The sequence below is a fragment of the Culex quinquefasciatus genome, chromosome 2 (assembly GCF_015732765.1).
Source record: "Culex quinquefasciatus strain JHB chromosome 2, VPISU_Cqui_1.0_pri_paternal, whole genome shotgun sequence".
Lineage (NCBI taxonomy): Eukaryota > Metazoa > Arthropoda > Insecta > Diptera > Culicidae > Culex > Culex quinquefasciatus.
The window spans coordinates 99,391,723-99,397,738 of NC_051862.1; the positions used below are offsets into that span (position 1 = coordinate 99,391,723).

Here is a 6,016-nt window from a genome sequence, read left to right on the forward strand (position 1 = left end):
ATCGAAAAATCTGTTAAATACAGATTAATTTGTATATCTGGCATGGCTGCTCCTTATAGCCACTTTGACCCTGACTGAAAAGTCCGTCGGACGTCCGTCGTTTGTCGTCCGTGCAATCGTACGACGTCGCACGACAATGTCGTGCGACATTCGCACGAATGTCATACGTTTTTGCACCAAAATGTCGTATTTGTCGTGCGATCGATCATCGAAATTGTACGACATTGTCGTACGACATTCGACCGACGTCGCACGGTTTTGTTATTTAGGTTGTCGTGCCTTTGTCGTATGCTGTTTTTTCGGGTTTTGAGGTTATGTGGCAGTAAAAATAAACATTTTTTTTATTTTTAAATTATGTTTATATGTATTTTTTCTGTAAATTAATCTTTTTCTCGATTTCACAAACATTCATTAATTTTACTTGTTGTGTGTCGCGATCTTCACGTGGTTTTTGGCGTTGTCTTCCAGTTGGCCTTTCAGCTCATCTCGTCGCCTCGGCATCCCACAAATGGATGGCCACCGGAGTCCGGACAAGGTCGGTTTACGCACTTCCGGTACAAGTGTTTTTGCGATCGTTACAGCTTCCGTTCCGTGGGACAACACGGAAACGCTGGGTTGTCAGCAGGATTCGATTGGAATATTTTTGGTTACCTGAAAAAAGATTACGTCATTCGGCTAAATCATCCAAAATATAACTAGAAATGTGAAATTTAACTTTCAATGTAAAATTAAAAAAAAAAAGTAGTCTCTAAACTTGTAAGTTTTTGGGAAAAAAAGACAAAAAAATGTTAAGCATAACATAATATTTCATTGAAACATTTTAAATTTCAGATAAAAAATCAAAATCAACTTATGTTGATTTTTTATCCAAAATTTGAATGGAGAATTTGATTTATTTTTTAAATTTAAAGTGCATGTGTTTCTTGGGTCTCTGAAGTCCATGCTTTAAAGAAGCAATGAACTTTAAAGTTTTCGAACAATTATGATATGTTCGAATGTTAGAATCGTTAAAATCTAAAATATCTGAATAATTTTAAAATTAAAATAAAATCTTTGATATTTTGAAAAAACGTTTTGAAAATATCAAGAATTTTAAGAATAACACAATTTTTTTTAACAATTTTAGAATTTTACAATTTTATAATTTTATAATTTTATAATTTTATAATTTTATAATTTTATAATTTTATAATTTTATAATTTTATAATTTTATAATTTTATAATTTTATAATTTCATAATTTTATAATTTTATAATTTTATAATTTTATAATTTTATAATTTTATAATTTTATAATTTTATAATTTTATAATTTTATAATTTTATAATTTTATAATTTTATAATTTTATAATTTTATAATTTTATAATTTTATAATTTTATAATTTTATAATTTTATAATTTTATAATTTTATAATTTTATAATTTTATAATTTTATAATTTTATAATTTTATAATTTTATAATTTATAATTTTATAATTTTATGATTTTATAATTTTATAATTTTATAATTTTATAATTTTATAATTTTATAATTTTATAATTTTATAATTTTATAATTTTATAATTTTATAATTTTATAATTTTATAATTTTATAATTTTATAATTTTATAATTTTATAATTTTATAATTTTATAATTTTATAATTTTATAATTTTATAATTTTATAATTTTATAATTTTATAATTTTATAATTTTATAATTTTATAATTTTATAATTTTATAATTTTATAATTTTATAATTTTATAATTTTATAATTTTATAATTTTATAATTTTATAATTTTATAATTTTATAATTTTATAATTTTATAATTTTATAATTTTATAATTTTATAATTTTATAATTTTATAATTTTATAATTTTATAATTTTATAATTTTATAATTTTATAATTTTATAATTTTATAATTTTATAATTTTATAATTTTTTAATTGTATAATTTTATAATTTTATAGTTTTATAACTTAATAATTTTATAATTTTATAATTTTATAATTTTGTAATTTTATAATTTTATAATTTTATCTTGAATTTTATAATTTAATATTTTTATAATTTTATTATTTTGTAATTTTATAATTTTCAATCGTTTGGTAGTGTGTGTGAACTCCGTGTAAAAGCGGTGTCAAACTAAAAAGTTACCCCGTTCGTTTGACAACAGTTGGTGTCAAACCATCGGGGTTTGAGTGTATTGTTAAAAGATGACCAAAATAACCAAAGAAATAAATAGAATTGAATTGAATAGAAACAATTTTATAATTTCAATATATTTTTTCATATTTTTGAACGAAACTATACCTTTTAATAGATTATTTTATATTTATGTGAATCTTAGAAAATTTGAATTGTGGAATTGAAAAGATTCAGGAAAGATTGCTATGAAAAATAGAATTTTATTGTTTAGAATTTGTGATGGTTTCAGGTTTTTAATTCTCCAGTCCCTCCCACGCACACTTTCATCGTCCTCATTTATTTTCCGTCGTCCAAATGGGATGCAACACCCCCTCTATCGTTTCAAAAACAAAACTCACCGTATAAAAACCTCCGGCGGATCAGAAACGCCGTCTTCCTCCACCTTTCTTTTCACACGGAACATTGTACACCTCCCCAAGACTTGACGGGAAGGGGAATGGTCTTTCTCCTCCTTCTGTTCCATTGGAAACATTCATTACTTGCCGTTTCATTGTCCTCCTCCTTGGGTATGGCACGCACCGCCACCTCCCGCGGAAAGTTAAAAACCAATCCGCTTCCTCGATCGCAGACCGGGTGCTTCCCTTCCCGTCTTCCGGCATGGCCCGCCGGATCAACGATGTGACCCGTTCTCCTCCTCCTCCTCCTCCTCCATCACGAAGGCCGAAATCAGGAAATCTGGAATATATTGCTATGATAAAGCCGCTCGCAAAAAAGCAACACAACTTACCAATCAACCGGCCAAAATCCACACTAACTTTCGACAACGTAAACTGGTTCGATTCGGTACAAAGTTTCTCTGATTTGATCAAGTCCAAACAAGACCAACTGAAGAGAACTGTCAAACTGCGTCGACGAATATCGTGACGTCAAATTGAAGGAAAATCGATGGAAAAAAACAATGTCGGGCATGTCAAGTGTTGTCGTTCGTTTGTCGTCCTTTCGACAAATCGATATCGAAACGGTAAAATGAAAACCGCGCGACAGCTCGTACGACGTGCGACATTTTTCAAACAGGGGAAATGTAAATAGAGCGTCCAATTTCCCGTCCCGGGAATTCCCGGGATTTCCCGAATAAAAATATTTTCCGTTTCCGTTTATATATAATTAATCAGATTATCAGAAATTATGATATCAGAGTTATTTCTGTTAATATTAATTTTTGAAGCAACTGGGAATAGATCTTGCTTTATGAGTATTAAATTATACAATTAGGTAAGCTTTTATCAAATTGATGTTATTTCATCAAAACTATATCAACTCCTTACCTCCAAATTAAAATTGATATTTTTTAACGCTCTTGTTTACCATGATCAAATGAGATGAAAATCGAATTTGTGCAAAAATAATTAATTCAATTGGTTGAATACCTAGTATTTAAGAAATTACAATTTGAAGTAAAAGAATTATGGAGCGCTGGTGCAACTACAGGTGTTAGAGGGTTAAATGTGAAGAAATAGAAGACTTTTTGTGGAATCATGTTAATTTATCGTATAATTTAAAACATGTTGCATAATAATACAAAAAAAAACATTGAAAAACTACTGTCTATTGTTTGTTCTCAAAAAAGGCAAAAATATATTCAAAGCTTGCTTCAAATATTTGAAAACATTGGGTTGTTTGGAATAAAACCAACACTAAAAAGCTTTACCATTTGTTCAAGAGCTGAAACCAGTATTTGTAATGAAAAACATAATTTCTGCATGTTTTTTTTCTCATTTCGATAAACTGGTCACAGAGGCAAGTTTAAAATACCTAAATAAATTTTCTTGTAGTTGAATGATTTTTTTATATGCAGTCAAGCTGTTAATTGATCTTCACACTTATTTAATCCATTAACGTTGATGTCCTATACAATTTTGTTGCATAATATTGATTGAAACCAAGATCATAACAATTTTCAATAAATTAAAAATTTCCCGGTAATTCCCGGGATTTCTCGGGAAATTGCCTGAGAATTTCCCGTTTCCCGGGAAATTTGTAACCCCGGGGAATTGGACGTTCTAAATGTAAACAAGGGTTTAACTTATACACAGAGATAAGGTTTTATAAACGGTTATATATAATAGCTATAAGGAGCCCGTGCAAGTGGGGTATTGAAGGTAAAAATCTAATCATATTTTAATTGATACATTGAAAACCAACGACCAAACTTAATCGTTCTCATCATAACAGCTGCCACCTGCTTGAAGCTAGGAAAAAAAACCCAAGCCAATCCAAAGTCCAGACAATTTCCAAAACAGAACCGGAACGATCTGTTGGTTCCCATGAGATCTTGTCCAGTCAGAATAACACGCAGTGGAGTAAAGTTGCTTGGTTCGGTGCAACGATTGGTTAATTTTGCTTCAGATTTTGTTTTCATTCAAGGATTGTGTTTTCTTCTGAATCGCACAGTTCGGTGTTTTGATTAGGTTTTAAAATTATTACTCCACCCCTACCAAACATGGTTTATGTACCCTATTATACAAACTGCACTTATTTGCTAAGCAATATAAACCAAGTCTACAACCACATACATTCGAATGTTCGCCGCATGCATGCACTCGCACTCGCACTGCACACGCTCCCTACACACAGAATGTGTTGGTTTGCTTCGTAGGTTGGTTATTGGAAAGTGCAACGGTTTCATTTCCACTTTGGCACACATCAAACATCAGGATCGGTCGGAGAACGTGTCTTCTGGGATTAGCTGTGTGGTTAGTTTGATTCTGTACACCACCAGCACCACCCGACTGACGACTGACTTGTGTGTCTTGTGCGGTAGTACTTCTTGTTCTCGAACTGGTACCTTGGCTTAGTAGTACTGTATCGTACAAACAGTACTATAGTCTGCTCAGTAATTTACAAAGTGACTAGAATTTATAGACAGAGAGAGCGACGTTTTTATGACTGACTTTATACACTGCTGGCCATCAGTTTCGTACAATATGTGCTGGGTGCTGTTTATAAACCGTACGTGGCAAGGAAAAATCCTTGAGCCATGCCAATCTAATCTGGATTCACAATTCCCGGTCCCATCAGCCATTAAAGACAGAGTTGTACCCCACCAGACATTTGGGGTTCATGGGGTGAGATTTTTTATACGTAATTTAAATTTTCAATTTCACAAAATTTTAAAACAGTCAAACAATATGTTAACAAAATAAATTTTGTCCTTTTCAAGATCTAAACCTAATTCCATTTAACCCTTGCTGTAATCCGAATGGGACCAGGATAGAAATGATTCCCAAGAAATGACGATGAACACAAATCTAATGTAAAAAAACACACATGCAGCAAGAAGAAGTTTGCAATCCAACAAAGTTCAATCATCTCAACAAGCAGAGTTGATTTTGCTCAGAAAAAATATACATATAGGTACCTGCCGTTATTTCAAACAGAGGTAATAAAAACCCACCTGTTGCCAAGAAAGAAGCCTTCTGGTGCCAGGTTCTAGCTATTTCATCCCAGTAATGGGAGGCTGTCGTTTGCCCAGGCCGAATACATGTGCATTGTTTCACTGTCGAGGCGTGTGCTTTGCATTCTCAGAAGAGGGATTGTACCTTGTGGTCAATACATGCTTCAATTAATTAGAATCGGAAGTATGTCGTCTCAATTCAAAATCCCTCTTAAGACTTTCTGTAATGAATAATTCACATTCAGAAAGATTAACATGTACTCAGTTCAATTCAAAAATGCTGGCGTAAGAGTCATGGTGTAAGAGCCATGGTTTCATCATTTCAATGAAAAAAGTGTACACCTATTTAGTTGTTTTGCAATCATAAGTTTCCCAAAATTTCTAAGTATTGACGAAAATGTTATTTTTGTGACATTTTTTTTTTT

The 6,016-nt window shown here is 30.9% G+C and overlaps 1 long non-coding RNA gene across 1 annotated transcript; it reads right to left on the reverse strand.

Annotated features, from left to right (window-relative positions):
• Positions 1–569: 569 nt before the first annotated feature.
• Positions 570–2,649, reverse strand: LOC119767401. The gene is made up of 2 exons (XR_005277496.1): positions 2,536–2,649; positions 570–651 (listed from the first exon to the last, which is right to left on the reverse strand). It is a non-coding gene; the product is annotated as an uncharacterized LOC119767401 (long non-coding RNA).
• Positions 2,650–6,016: the final 3,367 nt, after the last annotated feature.